The sequence below is a fragment of the Spermophilus citellus genome (assembly GCF_964194105.1).
Source record: "Spermophilus citellus genome assembly, chromosome: 15".
Classification (NCBI taxonomy): Eukaryota; Metazoa; Chordata; class Mammalia; order Rodentia; family Sciuridae; genus Spermophilus; species Spermophilus citellus.
In genome coordinates, this window is record NC_138195.1 from 96,983,596 (window position 1) to 97,001,030 (window position 17,435).

General features: G+C 55.1%; 1 protein-coding gene across 8 annotated transcripts in view; it reads left to right on the plus strand.

Moving 5' to 3' along the window:
* INPP5A (inositol polyphosphate-5-phosphatase A) overlaps positions 1 to 17,435 on the plus strand; it is a 175,029-nt gene that overhangs the window by 73,822 nt on the left and 83,772 nt on the right. The window lies entirely within an intron of this gene.

The window sequence follows — 17,435 nt, forward strand, 5'->3', positions numbered from 1 at the left end:
CTTTTTTGCTGCTGTCACAAGCAATTTTATAGGAGGAAAAGTTTATTTTGGAGCTCACAGTTTCAGAGGTCTCAGTCCATAGACAGCCAGCTCCATTCCTTAGGGCCTGGGAAGAAGCAGAACATCATGGTGGAAGCCTGTGGTCAAGGAAAGCAGCTGGGAACAGGACATCCGGAAGCAGAGAGATATTAAGTTCAGCTTACCAAATGTACACCCCGAAGGCAGCCCCGTGGCTACCCCCTCCACCACACCCCACCAGCCAGCAGTCACCACCCAGGTGACCCTGTCAGGGGATCAATGCACTGATCAGGTTCAGGCTCTCATGGCCCAGACACTTCACCTCTGAACATCCTTGCACTATCTCACACATGAGCTTCTGGGGACACCTCATCTACACCCCAACAACATCTCAGGCTCTTCCTCAGAAGCTTCAGGCTCCTTGGGTTGGGCTAGGTCTGTTCCTTGTCCTTCACAGCACCCTCTGTCACACCATCACATTTACAGCTACTTGCTTCTCTGACTTTTCCACAAGGTGGAGTCCTGGTGGAAAAGTGGTCCTTGTTCTTCAGCCTTTCTCTGCTCCTAGAACCTGACATGGGCAGAGCAGAGATGAAACCCTTGGTGAGAGAATTTTCTGTCAAGGTTTGTCTCTGGATGTGGGGCATTCGGTGCTGGATGAGTGGTGCCCTATGGTCACGGAGACAGTCACAGAGCTGCAGATTCCTGGCAGATTCCAGAATCCCTGCAGCACCTCCAGACCCTTCTCCATGCCCCTCCACCCACATTCAGGGCAGCGTGCCTCCAGCTCTGACCAGTACCTGTGTCCATGGGGGCTCAGGACACAGCCTCACTGCTTCCCAGTGGCCCTCCTCTCTGTGGCTGCCACCTCCCAGCTCTGGACTCATCCACCCCTTCGTAGAAGCTGGCCTCCCTCAGCCCTTTGCTTTCCTCTGCCAGGATCTAACTTCCTTCTTCCTAAATGGGACTTCTGCAAATGAAAAGACAGAATCTCAAAGAAAAACACACTGGTAGAATATACATCAAATTGGACATGGCAGAGAGAAGAGAAAATGGCCCTGCAGAAACCAGTGGTACTGTTGAGTGGAGCACACCTAAAAATGTCTTCCAGTGGCTGGGCAGCGTGGCTGAGAGAGGATGTCACGAGCCTGACCCTTGTGTCACTGGGGCCCTGATGGGTACAGCGGGGATGGACAGAGGGGATGCGTGAAGGAATAGAGCTCAGGTTTCCCACAGCAGGCCCTCAGATCCAGGTATTATCACCAGCTCCAGGCAGAGTGAGCATGAAGGCGACACACAATACACGGTGCTGAGCACAGGTCCTGCAGGGAGCTCCTCGTGGCTGCCTGTCCTCAGAGCCTCTCCGACTGCCTCCTTCCTGCCCTGCACTGTGGCTTGCTTCACTGTTGGCATTGCTGCAGGAAAGTCCCTCTGCTCTTCCCAGCCTCCTGTAACTGTAAAGACACAGGTGTTTTCAAGTAACGGGTGAGGAGAGGAGCCATGCTAGCACGGCCAGGAGAGAGCAAGGGTGGCCGTGCTGCTGTGGAAGTGACCTTTAGAACCGGGGCTGTGGCCAGAGCAAAGAGGGCTGCCTCCTGATGGCAGAGAGGTCTTCTGCACAAGCCCAGAGCAGTCCTGAGCGCCCAGTCTCCTGACTTTCACAGACAAGGAAACAGCAGAACCTGGTGAGAAGTGGGCAGGCCTACCCGGCAGGGATCTGAATATGCCTGCCCTGTTAGCTTATGTGCAGGTGGACAAAGGCCTGTCCAGCAGCCTGCTCTGCAGTGTTGGTGGAGCCACCCGAGATGCCATACACCAAGAGGCAGAGCAAGGAGGGACGTCTGCCCAGCATCTGTGGCCCTGAGACCACGAGGTAGTGTGAGTGGGCTTAAGGGCCCACTGTCCTCACAGGCCTCTCAGCAGGAAGCTGAGGGGAGTTTTAGTAGCCCTGTGGACCTCTGAGGGCTGCACATGCCTGCGTGTCCTCAAGGCTGGCTCGGGCTTTTTCTGGACCGATCCCCAGAGGCCTGTGCTTGGGGTGTTCTGGTCCTGACCCTCTGAAGAGGACATTCCCAGGTCTGGATGAGTTCTAGGGCTCTTGCCTTCTTTCCAGGGTCTTCCCTGGCTTTGGCACTGACCAGAGACCCTTCACCAGCACATGTGGGAGTCTGGGCCATAAACAGACACCTCCAGGAGACTGGAATTATGCGACATGTGTTATTGGATGTTGAGGGATAAAATTAGACGTTAACTAAAAAGCTTTCTGAGAAATTGTCAAATATTTAGAAGTCAACCGAGTTGAATCCCATGATTCAGAGAAATGCCACAAAGAAAATGAGAAAATATTTTGAATTATACAAAAAACAAACTAAAAAACCTTCAGAATGTGTTGACTTGCCAAACAGTCTGCATTGCGGATGTGCAGTGGTTAAGCTGGGTACCCAGCAGAGGGGGTGTCACCCTGTTGCTCAGATGGGAAGCGCCAGGCAGGAGCCTGTCCACTCCTGGTCAGGAACTTACCTCCAAGGGCACCTCACACCACCTTGGACAGCACTACTCCTAGCCTGCAGAGGACGTATTCTCAAAGTCAAGGTCTCTGAAATGCCAGCAGCCAGGGCTAGGGCTCAGGGCAGCTGGAAAAGCTGCCTGAGGCCATTTTCAAGATTGCCCAGAGAAGTGGACCAGGGAATTGTGCTGCTGTAAACACTGATGTGGCTGTGTCCCTGTAGTATGCTGTTTTTAAGTCCTTTAAGGAGAGGGATAGGTGGGTCAAATGGTGGTTCCATTCCTGGTTTTCCAAGGAATCTCCATACTGCTTTCCAGATTGGCTGTACCAATTTTCAGTCCCACCAGCAACGAATGAGTGTGTCTTTTCCCCCACATCCTCACCAACACTTATTGTTGTCTATATTCTTAATAGCTTCCATTCTGACAGGAGTGAGATGAAATCTTAGTTTTGATTTGCATTTCTCTAATTGTTAGAGATGATGAATATTTTCACTGTCATATATAAAAAAATTAATAAAAATAAAATTTAAAAGAAGAGGACCAGGGAGGCAGGTGTGATGGTACACACCTATAATCCCATTGGCTCGGGGCTGAGGCAGGAGGATCCTGAGTTCAAAGCCAGCTTCAGCAACTTTGCAAGGCCCTAAGCAACTCAGTGAGAACATCTCTAAATAAAATAAAGGGATGTGGCGTGGTGTTTGAGTGTCCCTGAGTTCAATTCCCCTGTACCAAAAATAAATAAATCAATACAGAGAAAATGGAAAAGTGGGCCAGGGAACAGAAGCAAGTCCTAGGGCTATTTGGTAGGAGGCGGGGCGTGCTGTGCAGTGTGTCTGCTGCTGTGCCTGGCTTAGTGGTGCCTGCAACCTGGTGTCCCTCCTGGGGGCACCATCCTCTGGCCTGCAGCATGGTCCTGTGTGGGCTACCTTTGTTGTTGGTGGGTAGCTGTGGGCAACAACCACCCACCAAGGTTTGGTGGTGGTCCGGCTGCTCCAGCTGCCTGCAGCCATCATGGGTTGGCACCAAAGTGATGACACTGTTGTCCCTGGTTGTAACAGAGACTGGGGTCCTGAGCACCCCCATTTTATGCCCCCTCAGCATGTCACGACCTTGAGTGAGCCTCTACGTGTCTTGATGGAGAGCACCTGACTCCCTTAGCAGAACTGGGTGGCATTGGCCAGCCAGGCAGCCCTCCTACCCAGCCTGGTGCCCTCTGGCTTCAGACCGAGGGACATTCAATCTTTACAAGATTGATGGTATCAGAGCAGTATTTTCAGCTGAGTCTGGTTCAAATAATAGGCCATTAATTGTAGAAGGAAATTGAAATGAATTTATCTTGTACATAAATGCTGTCATGGGCATTAATAGGGATCACACTATAGTGGCCTGTTCCCAGAAAGCTCCTGAACTGGCTGCACCTGCTGTGCACGCTGACTGTGGGGGTGGACTGGTGGTGGTGGGGTCTGCTGCTCCTCTAGTGGGGATGCCTGGGAGCTTTGGGAGAGGCAGGGGACTTGCGAATGACTGTTATGGCCAGGAGGTGGCGCCAGCACAGCACCTGCAGCCCTAGTGCTCCCTGAAGGAGATGCTTTTAAGGGGATGGGTGTACTTTAATGGTGACACTGAATTTCGAGTGTTTGCAAGAACCCTCCTATGTGGCTGTTAGCATAAGCAGGAGGCTCATTGGGTCTACGCAGAGACATAAAGACAAGCACACCTCCCTCGCTGGGCTCCCTTGGTGGCATCCCTCTCCCCAACCTCTGTCACAGCTAGTGCCTTGCCTGCCTTTGCTTTCTATGGAAAGTTAGTGTCAAAGTCTGTTTTTCTCCAGAGGTGCTGCTCGTCTGGCACGTTCAGGCCTTAGCACTGGAAGACCAGGTCCTCATCCTGCTCCTGGGAACGTGTTTGAAAATCCCCATTATCTGGGCCAGGGATGCCGGCCAGGGTGTTGGTGTCACAGGCAAGCTGTACAGGAGGCAGGAATGCCCGTGCTGTGAACCAGAAGTGTCCCTGACCTTTCCGCCTGGCAGGGCCCACCCTGTGCCTAATGTGTTCTGCTTGTTGTCTGTCTTCTCCCTGGAATCACACTCCCGAGAGCAGCAGCTGCGCTGTCCCTGCTTGGCCCTGGTGCCTGGGCTGTGCCAGCACAGGCAGGTGTTCAGAGTCAGGAGACAACAGGGGGTCCCTGGGGCGGGGCAGCACTTGAGGCAGGAGCAGCTAGGGTTGGTGGACTCCACTTGGGTACCTTAGTCCCCAGGTGGAGGGTGGAGGAGGCAGGGCATGCGCGGGGTGAGTGCAGGGGACACAGCCCCAGACGGGAGTGGAGGCTGTTGGTGTTCAGTGCCATGGACTGGTGCAGTCCCCTGGGTCTGGCTGCTCGGGGCCAAGCATGGGGCTCCCAGAAATTTGGAGAGGAAAGACAGGTAACGCAGGTTCATCTAAGGTGCAGAGGTGGTGATGTGGGGGGTGCAGGGGTGTGTGATGTACCAGAAATCACACGCCAGCCAAGAAGGATCCCAGGGGGAAGGGGACTGCCTGGGCAGGGCCGGAAGTGTCCCTCCAAGGCACCTGCCCCAGCCTACACCTCAGGCCCCAAGAAGAATGGGGGCACAGCTCTCACCGAGGAGGAACCTGAGCCGGACATCCCCTGGTCCCTGGTGGCAGCTGGGTCTGTGGCATCTAAGGGACTGCAGACAGTGCTGACCAGGCTGCTGGGCATACATGGTATCCTGACGGCTTCAGTGGCCTCATGTCCTAGTCGTGGTTTTGTGTTAGCCTCAAAGATACAAGATGCTCCCGAGTCAACCCTCGGGAGTGAGCTGGCTCTGCCTGCAGAAGAGGGGCTTGTGCTCAGCTTTGTGGTGCGAGAGAGAGAGTGCTGCTCCCCCCGGGGAGAAGCCTCTGGCCCGCAAGCAGGCTACGCCATGCCATCTCCCTGGCCAGGCATCAGCTGCCACCTGCTCAGTTCCTCTCCACATTCATCCCAGCACCACTGGGGACCAGGCCTGTGTTTTTGGACCTGAGAATATCTGATGAGGAGCCACAGTGACCTTCCTGCACAACGCTACCTCATGGTGACCCTGTTCCTGTGGGCATCTAGAATCAGAGGCAAAGGAAAGAGGGGTGCTGCCTGTGGCTGACTTGTCTTCTGTGGGCCAAGGATGTGGTTGCCAACCTCCTGGTTCTTCTGCCTTCCCAATACCCATTCCTTCTGTCCCAGGGCCTTTGCACTGGCCCTGTCTGCTCTTTCCCCCTTCCTGGAGGGTTCTGTCCTACTGCCTTCTCCTTCTGGAAGTTCTGTCCCACTCTCTCCTTTTTGAGCATGATTCTTCAAACAAGTTCTCCTTACTCAGGGCCCGTCTCCTTGCTGCGGTTGAATCAGCTCCATGAAGGCAGGGATCTCTGCTTCTTGGTCCAGTGGCCCATCATGGGTGTCAGATGGAACAGCCCTATGTGAAGCGTCCACTCTGGAGATGGAATCTGTACAACGCATGGAATCCATGTGTTTGAGCAGCTTGGCATGTGGCATGAAGCTACTTTGTCAGAAAGTGGCAGGCAAAGAGTTAAGAGTAATCTTTGTTACCTAAGGAGTTGGGTCCTTAGATGAGGTTGGGCTTTTCCTCAGATGTGCTCCCCTGCAGCACAGAGGGGACTCTGGGCAGCCTGTGAACAGGAGCCATTGACTGGGCTTGCTTCCTGACCCTGCCTGGTAAGATGGGCCTGGTCCCTGGAGGAGGGCTCCAGAGAAGGTGTCCAGGCCAGAACCCGAACTCTGCTTGTATGGGCTTGTGCCAAAGAGGGGCCCAGAGGGGGAGATCCTGCTGTCTGTCCCTGAGCTGCCTTTTTCAGGCCTCACTTTAGCTAGCCTGCCGTCCCTGCCCCGGAACACAGCTGCCACCTGCCACCCGCCCCACTGGAGATGGACTTGGGAGGAAGTTCCTGGGGAGGCCTCGGCACCGTGCGTTCCTCGGTTGAGCTTCTCGCAGCCCAGCATGCTGTGCAGGCCTGGACACCAGGTGGGCTTCTGAGTGAAGTTTTGCAAGGCCATCCCAGCATCTGTCCAGCGCTCCAGCTGTAAGGTGCCCAGTGTCTGACCTACTGGGCCACACGGAGCAACATGGAGAACGCAGTGCTTGCCTCCTGACAAGCCTGCCCGTCCATCGGAGGACGTGCGGCGCTGCCTTTCTGTACCACTCTGGAGGAAGAGGCTGCAGACCTGTCTCCTGCACTTGCTCTGCTGTCTCCTCTTGCTGCAGAAGGAAAGCCCCACAGCGCCAGGCTCCCCTCACTGCTTCGCTGGAAGCCAGAGAGAGAGAGAAGGCTGGGTCCCATTGTGGTGGACTTCAGGTGTGGCTCAGGACTCAGGAAGGGCCCTGAGGGCCTCCGAGTCCTCCCTGGTGACTTGGAGTCCAAGGTTCTGGCACCTGAGTGTGGGGTCTGTGCCAGGGTTCCTGGCCTCTGGGCTGCCTGGCGAATCCGAGCAGCCAGTCTTGAGTGGCTGAGCAGCATTTCCACTGGGAGCAGAAAGACGGTGTGTCTCCTGCACTGCTGCCATTCTCCCCCGTGAGGGGTGTCAGCCTGGACCTGAGTGCTGGTGCCGACCTGTCTGAAAGCTCTGGTCTCTGGAGTGAAGATGGCCGTGGGGCCAGGGCAGGGAGGAGAAGCTCCCCTCTTCACGTGGGCTCTCTTCACCCTCCTAGAGGAAGTTGGGGAGAGCATGGCTTAATGATAGCCCTGGGTTGGAGCAAAAGGATGTGCACTGGTACTTAGAGTAGCTGCAGACAAGTGCTGAGAGGGCCTGATCTGGGACTCCAGGCTCCAGGAGGTGGCTGCTGCACAGAGCTCCAGCTGGAGCCAGGACAGGAAGAGGTATACAGGGTGCTGGCCTCTGTAGCCCTCCTGCTTGGGTCTCTGTGTGGCCACACCAGCCCGGGGCATAAGGAGGAGCTAGTGCCTCGGTAGGTACCATGCTTTTAGACATGCAGATGCTTGGTATGTTGGTGTGCTGTGCTTTCCCTGTGGATAAATCAGAACAGGGAGGCTGATGTGGGGCTGGTTGTCAGGACACTCACTCTGTGGCCCCAAACCCCAGCATGGCAGGGGAGCCTTGGGTGGACCCAGCACTGTGGCTTACTCCTGGACCCCCACAGCTGCAGACCCTTGTTTCTGCCAGAGTTGCAGGGGCAGGCGGTATGTGCAGTCTTGCTGTGGCAGCATGTCCTTGACCTGGATGCTTGGCCATTTGCTCCCCTGGCTGTCTCCGTCACGTAGCCAGTGTGGGGCTGTGCGGGTGGCTGGGCAGCCTGAGGCTGGTTCTGGGATGGGGCAAGCTGAGGCACAGTGTGGGGTGGGCATGGGTCTGCTCTCCTGTGGAGGAGGCCCAGCCGTGGGGCCTAGTGTGGAGTGGCTCTAAGGCCCACCCTCAGTTATCCACTGCTCGGTGAGCCTGCCTCCTGCTCCCTCAGGGCTCCCGGCTAGAGGCCCACATCCCTGTGAATCCTGTGGTCTGGACTCCCAGGAGTGGCTGGCTGCTCAGCAGGTGGGCTGGTTCCTTTTCCCTTCACTTTCTGTGTTGCTCATTGCACTGCTGAGAGGAAGGTCCTCACTGGAGGGGTGGATGAGCTCCAGAGACTTGCACACCTGGCTGTGCTCTTGCCCTGAGCATCATCTGGGTTTCCCAGAAGGGCTCTGGCCTGCGTCTGTAGAGCAGGGCCTGCTTTCTCTGACTGGGAGCTGCCAAAGGCTGACGTGGGGTGTTAGAGGCACCTTTTCCATGGTGCATCCTCAGCCAGAGGCCCTGTTGTTGAGGTGGGGCCGGGGTTGAGGCTGCTCGTGCCTGGGAGACCCCTTCCCATGGACCCAGTCCCCTGCCCCATGTATACAGCCCTCTCCCCTCTTCTCCTGTCAAGACTTGAGGGAAATTCAGGGATTAATGAGTTTGCTGCTGGTTTTTGATCTGAGGATGGGGAAGGCAGATGCATTTGTGTTGGGGCCTGATCTGCTGTGGGCAGGGGCCCTCCCTGCCCTGGCCCCTCGCCATCTCCTCACCTGAGACAGGCCTGATGAAGTGAGAGGTGCAAGATTGGTTTTCTGAGGGCATCGGGCGCTCGGAGCTCAGCTAAATCACAGCTGTCTGTGCTGCTGGCGGGTGATGACCTGCCTCCTGCCTCGGCACCTGCAGCCCCGTGGGACGCAGTGATGTGCGGCCGGGCAGCGGCCGGGCTGCAGTGAAGGTGAAACTGTCGTATCGATCTTTTTAGCACTAAAATATGAGCCACTTTACGCCTCTCCCCGCTGCTGTGATGTGAAAAATAATAACTCGGGTCCAAATTAAAAATATTGATCTCTGGAAGGTGTTGAAAGTAAATAAACACCTTCCTAAGTTTTCGGTCAGCCGAGAAATGGTATTCAGCAGTAAATGTGTCGGCTCGTCAGAGTCAGGGTTCTTGATCTGTTTTTCCTCTGAATTGATTTTTCATTATTTACTTCCTAAAAGTGTTGAAACTTGGTCCTCTGCTGTTGGATCCCAGCATTTGGGCAGATCATTTCTTTGGGGCTTATGAGGCACTCCTGATCCACTCCCTCATTGATTGATTGATTTTCAGCTCAATGAGCCTGCAGTCCCACTTTATTCAGGACTTCCATCATAATTTTTTATACATTTAGGCTTGACTCTTTTATTTCCCACTAACAGATGAGCTGACATTGAGCTATCAAACAGGGAAAACAATTGCCATAAGGTTAATTTTGTCGCAGGCCCTGTGCATCCCAAGGAGATGCGACTCGGGGGGTTCCCTGACCACAGGCTGGGCCTAGAGCCAGCCTGCCGGGGCCCTGGGCATCTGCTTAGCAGAGGCTGAGTTCAGCATCCCTGGGAGGGGTGGTGCCTACGGGGGTCCCCCATGTCTGCCAGCAGCCTGTGGCTGGACAGGCTGTGGGGCATGGAGTGCTAGTTCTGTGAGCTTGGGGACAGAATGAGTAGTGTGTCTTTTGGGAAGTTTTCCTTTTAGGAGGCAGCCAAGGGGCATAGCTGACCATGTGGCTCTGTGTGGCCCGTTGTGGCTGGCCAGGAGAATGCCACACACAGGGGCCAGGGCTGCTCAGGAATTACAGCAGAAATATTGCAATGGCCTGGCTTCTCCGTGATTTTTTCTAGGGGGTTAGACAGTCTCCTGGGGAGACATGAAAGTGTGGCTTGCTCTGCTAACACTTAAAGGCAAGGATCCTGTTCACTGATGTCCAGAAGGGGAAGTGGCCAGGTGGCAGATTCCTCAGCTGAGTGTGGGACGAAGCAGACTGCAGAGGGAGGAGGGTAAGGCTGGTCTTTGGCTCTGCATGCCCAGCACCAGCCACTGTGCAGGATGCACCCCATGCGTTGTGCTTTTGATGCTGGCCATCAAAATGTGTACCTACCTGTTGGCATCTGGCCAGCTCCACTTTGTGCCTGTGTGTGTGGAAGTGCTGTTGAGCTGCCATGTCTCTGCATGTGGTCCCCTTGTGGGGACAGTGGGGGAAGAGGCGTGGTGGCAGGGCAGACTCCCTTCACACCTTGCAGCACACTCCATGTCCTTCAAGACAGACGTCTCAGGATGGTCGTGTGGCCTCTGGGCATAAAGCACTGAGGCCTGGGGAACAGTAAGCCTCTCCGTGGTCACCCCCATCTGAATCCATGGCAGCGAGGCTTGAGAGGCTGGGATGTTCACTGACTGAGGCGGGACAGGGCAACCAGACTGGCAGTCATGCTTGTAGGAGGGCCCCTGGCTGGGGCTGGGGCTCCTGGACAGAGGTGAGGGTTTTGCACAAGGGTGAGGTGGCCCTACCCAGCTGTGATGCCTGTCTGGGAGGGACATGAGGTCTCTAGAGAGAAACCAGTTTTCTCTGACTAGACTTGGGGAGCAGGACTTGAACAGGTAGGAGTGGCAGTGACAACGGTGGCCTACGCAGCAGTGGTGTGCATCCTTTGCTCACACCCTCCATGTCACTCTTGCATTGCCTGTATCCCTCTATCCCCCAGGCGTGACACTGGGCCTATAGGATGTCCCCTGTGCCTGGTTTTGGGTAGGAGGCAGCAGGGGCCCAAACCATCCTGGGTGCATGCTGCTGTCCTAGGCTGAGAAGGTCACTGCTAGCACAGCTCCCCTCTGAGTGCAGATGTCCGCGAACGAGCAGCTGCTCTGTGCTAGGGCCGTGGTCCCCATCTCTGCCACTGGTGCCTTCCTGCCTCCAGCAGCACTTTGGATGAGCAAGTAAGCTCAGAGAGAGGGCACACCCTCCTGGGCCCTGAGATTTGTCCAGTGACTGGGTGTTCCAGATGCCACACTCCTCACAGCGTAGACTGGGGACGCTAGGTGTTGGCTTTCTTCTCAGGAGCCTCAGCTGGCTCAGCAGTGGGCTTGGCCCTGCTCCCAAGTGTGGAGGGGAGTTGCAGTTTGTCTGTTCATCCCCAGAAATGCAGAGACCGATGGCCATGCTTGAGCCCTCCCTTGGGACCCACGTTTCTGGTGGCTGAGCAGGGTGGTGTGTGAGAATCCAGCATCCAGGCCTCCTGGCAGGGCAGCTCTGACAGAAGGGGAGGAGCAAGTCCAGGCAAGGGAGTCTGCAGTACCTGATTTGCTGTGTTACCCTGGAAGCTGCATCCTCAGGGCTCGGTTGAGGACTGTGCTGAGGACACTGAGTCCCATCAGAATGAGGAGGTGCTAGGGTTGCATTCTTGCAAGAATCCAGAACTAGAAAGGCTGAGAGCTGCTGTCAGGCTCAGTTCTGGGGGTCACCTGGTGAGGGACCCCAAGCAAAAGCTCTCTGCTTCTGGGCAGAGGCTGGTGATAGTGCTCTGTGGTGCTGGGCTCTTGGGCCCTGGAAACACACCTGCAGAACTGGGCTGGGCTCCTGTCATGTCACTCGAATTCTCCACTGAGTGCTGTAGCTGACATCCTGGGGGTGAGCATTGTGCAGGCAGGAGGGCAGGGCCAGAGCACGGAGCACCAGCTGGAGGAGCTACTGTGGTGAGGCTGGAGCTGATTCTCTGGTACCAGGAACCATCCCCGCTGTGTGCTGTCGCCACCCAACAAGGAGTCCAGGACCTTTGTGGGGAAACCTTTCTCCAAATCTGGAGTCTGTCACAGAAAGCATGTGGGTCGTGACCAGCTTCAGGCTTCACATCCCTGTCTTCGTCCAGTTGCAGAGGTTCTGCGGTGAGGTGGGGTCTGAGGCGGCCAGGGGCCGTCCTGTCTGAGCGTAGCAAGGAGCACAGCTCTGCTAACCCGAGCAGCAGCCCTGTGCCTGCGTTGCGTACTTCGAGCAATCACCACACCTGCCCCCCAGCCCCGCCCTCGGGCTACTCCCCCTTCGCACACCCTGCGCTGGTGAACAGGAGTTGGTGCTTGTCCACGGTGCTCAGCCCACCTTGGGGCTTTTCTGATTGTGGTGGTGCTGGGTCTTGGCCTTCCCTTTCCCATGGGCCCCTTTTTTGCTGGCACGAGGTAGCCGTGTCCATTAGATGTGAGCCTGGCTGTGGGCTGGAGGGCAGTGTGGGTGTGGACATCCCCACCTAGTACATTCAAGCCACCTCCCCTCCAGGGCTATCCTTCCACCCCTTGTCCCATGCTCCCTGGTGGGAAATTTGTAACAGGCTTGAACCAGGCATGAGGTGGTGGCCGATCCGTCAGGCAGCAGACAGGCATGATGGAGGCCGTGTCACACAAGCCTGGGAAACAGATTTGCTCCAGGAAATGTACTGGTGAACAAACCGAAAGACTGTAGAGCTCTTAAGGGGTCCATGCTTGTTAGCGTTTTTGACAGAAAATCACTGAAGCAGTGAACATAAAAAGTAGTCCTGGGCGGCTCGCCCCGTTGCTGCTCGTCCTGGGTGGCTTGTGTTTGCTGCTTGTCCTATTCGTCTGGCTTCAAGTGACATTTCACTTCCAGAGCCCCCTGTGACCTGCACCCTGCTCACCTAGCTGGCATTTCCCTGGGAGGTGGAGGAGCCCTTGGCCCTGCTCCACCCTGAGGGTGGCTTCTGTGCTTTCCTGGCCCAGGCAGGCTTGCCATCCCACCTCCCTGGAACCTGGTTCACAGAGGGAGGGTGACCTTCAGAAATGGGCAGTGCCAAGGGGCCCGCTGGTCACTGCACGTGCCTGGAGAGTGCCTTGAATGGTTTGCTGGAGGAGGTCTCACGGCTGCCCCTCTGTCCCCTGTTCTCACGTCCTTCCTTGCAAGTCCTCCTTGCATTTACTGTGATGGTTCAGGTCACAGGATCAGCACATGCACAGGTGTGTGTTGCACCAGAGGTTCGGTTCCTGTGCCATTGCTAGAGCCCCACAGCCTCCCGCGCCATCTGGCAGGACACCATAAGGCACGCTGGCCAACTCCTCTGAAACTGTCCACAGCCCCAGCCCAAGGGGGAGGTGTGTCTGTCCATGCAGAGATGTCTGCCTGCTCAGGGACATGGTCAGGATGTTGTCTGTGCAGCTGGTGTGTGGCTGGCTCAGCACAACTTTGGGCACTTGAGCCGGGGTGGTGGGTAGACCTGTCAGATGTGCTCTGCAGCCTTTGGTTGGCCTTTCAGTTCCATCCAGTGCCCACGTGTGTCGACGTTTGGGGTCGTGGGCATTCTGTCCCTTGTGACTGGTCCTCTGCCCCCAAGGGCATGGGGCAGGGTGAATGGATTCTTACTGGGCAGTATGGTCATTATGAGCATTTTGGGATTTATACCCTTTAGACTTGCTGCCTCCTAATTTGCACTCTCAAAATCATCTTTGTATGAAGGGGATGAAAGCACCCACCCCAGAGGGAATAGCTTGTGGCCATCAGAGTTTCCCTCTTCAGTGGGGTCTCATGTGGAGGCTCCACATGTCTGCTGCAGGAAGGGATGGAGTGGTCAGGTCCAGACATCAGGGTGCCCACTGCCTTACCTCACCAGAGCTTGGTCCAGATGTCAGGGTGCCCAGTGTCTCATCTCACCATAGTCCACTGCTACCAACATGTAGGGCCACCCTTAAAGTTGTGGAAATACCTGCCCGCAGGTGAACATGTTCCATGTTTCCCCTCAATTGTGTTTAGAAGGAGCCTGGTTTCTCATTCTTGCAGGAAAGGTGCTGGGTCAGGTTTTGGGATCTTCTCTCACGGTGATTCTTCTTGGCTGTAAGAAAGGGTGACACGACCACCATCTTCCCGCGTCACATTTATCCTGCAGTCAGGTGTGTGCCTGGCCTGTACTCCTGCTTTCTCCCAGATCCCGGTGGGTCCCAGGGCCTCAGCTCACTCAGGCTGGGCAACCCCCACCTCTGAGCTGCACTCCCTGCCCCGGCAGGGTGGTCCTGCCGCCTCAACCTCCTGTGGCTGCAGCTGGATGACAGGCCACGGCTGTTGCCCTCGGTCTTCACTTGCTCTCTGGCAGCTCGTCTGCAGGCTCATACCTAGGGGTGTTTACGTTGGCCTTCCAGAAGGGGACATGCGTTTGGATACGTTCCACATTTCCACTGGTTCTCAGTCTGGTTTCTGCCAGCTGGGGGAGGATTTATGCATAGTGATGGGGGACAAGAGGTCCTGTCAGCTCTGCAGGGACATGGGGAAAAATGCCCACTAGAAACTTCCCTTTGCTGCAGAAAATCTGAGATTTGGACGACTAATTGGCTAGAGAACAGCCAACCAGCTATCTCATTGCCTGGCAGATGGGTCTGTGAGTGCGATGCAGAGGTGGGGATCCTTCCCCCTGGAGTGGTCAGTGCCTGGGATTGTCTAGGAAACCCTAGGAGATGGGCCACTGGGCTTAAACATCTTTCAAACGGAAATTGTTACACCTTGCTCTTCATCTTGAAATTAATGTTTGGTTGTCAATTTTTATTACTGGTGTAATGGATGAAGCAGGCGATTGTGGCTGTCCCTGTGGTGGGCCCCAGTGTGTGCTGCACAGGCCCACTACTCCTCAGATAGAGGAAGTGCTCATGACCCATGCTGTGCGCTCAGTGTTCTGGCAGTCACAGAAGGGAGAAGCTGATTTTTTTTCCCCTTAATTTTCTTTGTATTTTTACCCCTCCCCGCCCCAACTGCTGCCCAGAAGAAAGACGTCTTACTGCTGTTTCTAGGCGGGGCCAGTGCTGGGCAGGGCAGGCGCTGTCTGTTTTGTGTATCTGAGTGCAGTAATGTAAGGACATGCTGAGCTTGTCTGCCAAATGCTGCTGTATGTGCCCAGGACAGCAGCTCCTCTCTTGTGACAGGCATTGTCCAACCCACAGCCTCTTTTGGGCTAGAGCGAGACTGTTTAATAAATGTTGGCTGTCCTTCCAGCCATCATAATTATTTAAAGGGTTTTCAGAAGAGAGAGAGCAAATTAAATCAAGCCATTAGTGTTGTGTCCCATCGTGGAGGTAAGTGTATTTGTAAAAACTTGGGTCTCATTAGAGTCTCCTCCCAGTTTTCATCTATTATCACAATAATTGAGTTTGTAGCCAGAATTAAATTCATCAAATTGCGTTATCCTCTTTAGAAATTGGATAGGCACCCTGGCAGGGCAAGGCAGAAGTTAATCCGCTTTGCTAAAGCCTCCAGTGGCACCGCGCAGCAGGGCTGGGGAGCGCAGACGTCTTCCTGTCACCCCGACACGGTGTGATTTCTCCTCAATCCCCTGTGCAAATAATGACATTTGAATCGAGCATTAACAGGCTTAATTACTTTAAAATTGTCATTTTAATTTACACTGATATAGTATTGATCATACAAGCAGAGATTAAGCTGTTCAGTGGAGCGGATGATGGGGAATTAAACATTAAAGGGTCCTCGAGGGGCCACGCGCTCTGCCAGGCGCGCGCCGGAAGAGGGATGATGGTTCTCCGTAATGAACTGGCGGCATGCGGGGACATGAATCTTGGGCTCCTGGAGAAGGGGAAATAATGGGGTTTGGGACGCATTTGCAGGTTATTCATTCGCTGCCATGCGCTGGTTCTCCAGTGATTCATCCGCCTCAGCAGCGTTTATTTATCCAGCAAATTCCGGAGCTTTGACCTTTTCACTAAGTACATTGAACATAAGTTGGTGTGGAGATTTTTTGGGTGTAACTTTTATAAGTGTTTGTTAGTTTTCCTTACTTCTTATTAACATCAGTTACCCAGGTTTGCAGTTACCTCGTTTCTGTGCACGGGCCCTTGTGGTCCAGTGGGACCACCAGGTGGGCAGCGGGGGACAGGCACTGGCTGGGTGGGGCCTCCAGGTGCAGCTGCTGTAGTGTGGCTGGAGCCTGGCTTTTAAAATCCCAGGGGAAATCCTGGGCTCAGGCCACTGGCCCTATTCAGACCAGAAGGGCCGAGGCTCACAGAGTTGTGGCCCGGAGCTTTTCGGATACTGCTACATGGAAAACATGGAAAAGACGAGGGGATTTCTGTCTCAGAAGCAAGTGCAGCTGATGGATGCTTTGGCTAAAATTGGAGCCCATCAAATTCTTCAACCTCAAACTGGTCACTTTCCAGAGGTTGCATCATAAAAACTGAAGTGATTGATTCTGCGCTCAATAGGGAGTGATGAAATTCTTGGTCACCATCCATAATGGCTTTATCTTAAACCGTGGATAGATTTCATTCCAGTGTGACCAGGGAGAGCAAGAATGCAGGAGCTGCTCCTACAGCGAGACAGGCATGTGTGTGGGAGTCCGAGCAAGGCTTGTCATCCTGCTCTCTCCCGTGTGACTGAGAGCCCATTGCCATGGCACCGAGGCTCTGCACAACTCAGTAGCCACAGTGCTGTTGGTGGCACCTGTGCTCTATTGACCTCTGTGGCCTTCTGTAAGCACAGCTGTGTCCAGCACATGGCCTCCTGCCAGGCTACATGCTGGGAACTCACCCATCCCCCCAGGGTCTGGGCTGGGTGGGGTGGGTGGAGGCTGAGGCATAGAAGGCAGCACAGGGCTAGCAGGTGGTCCAGTGCTGTGTTCCCTGCTCCCCTGCAGAGCATCACTGGGCAGGCATGTGTACTTTGCTCTCCTCCTGCCACTTCAGCCGCATCAGAGCATCTTCTCAGGGTACTGCAGGGAACCCCTGGCCCTGTGTCATGAGACAGGAACTCCAAGGTTCAAGGAGACCCGTCAGCATACTCCTGGGCGCTGTGCCCCGCCTGTCAGGGAAGCAGCAGGGGCGCTACACTGGTGTTGTGCATATGACGTGGAGTGATGTCAGCCTGCCACCAGTGTGACAGCGATTCCTGGAGCCTGGAAGACAGGCAGCGCTTCTCTGCTGGCACAGGTGTGCCTCATAGGCAGAAGGGACTGGGTGTGGCCCAGGTGGCTTTTTTGACACATCTTGCAGCGAAATTTCCTTTCCGAGGACCTAGTAGGGTTTCAGTCCTTGAACTTTGACCTTGACTTCTGGAATAGCTTGTCCCACCACATGCTCCCTCTCCACTGATTTTCCTCTTCACTTAGTTCATACGGGCCCTTTGTCCACCCATGGAGACCTGGCTTCTGCATCAGGCAGAGCTTCACGTCCTTTAGCTCCTCGCATGGCAGACATGCGTCCGTACCAGCCTGGTGACTGATTCCATTCAGGGCTCCATCAGGCACCGGCCCCTGTGCAGGTGGGTCCATTCTCTGTCCCATCTGTTTTCCGTCCCGAGCATTACTGTCATTTCATCTTCTGTCCCTGTCTGCACTGCTTGCTGTGGAGTGCCCAGGACTCTGGCCACTGCCACCCCAGCTCCTCCACATGCCATAGCTCTGCACACCCTGTTCTGGCCCTTCTTAGCTCTTTCTCCTGCTGACCCCTGCTTCCTTCACTGGGTCTTTGGGAGTGCCACAGCAAGCCCAAGGTCACATTCCTCTTCCCAGAAGACCTTTCTGCCTCTGATGCTTTGATGTGCCCCTCCCCCCCCCCCAGCCCCAGCCCCCCATCCTTAGGCTCTCCCACTCCATTATCTGCTGGGTCTGC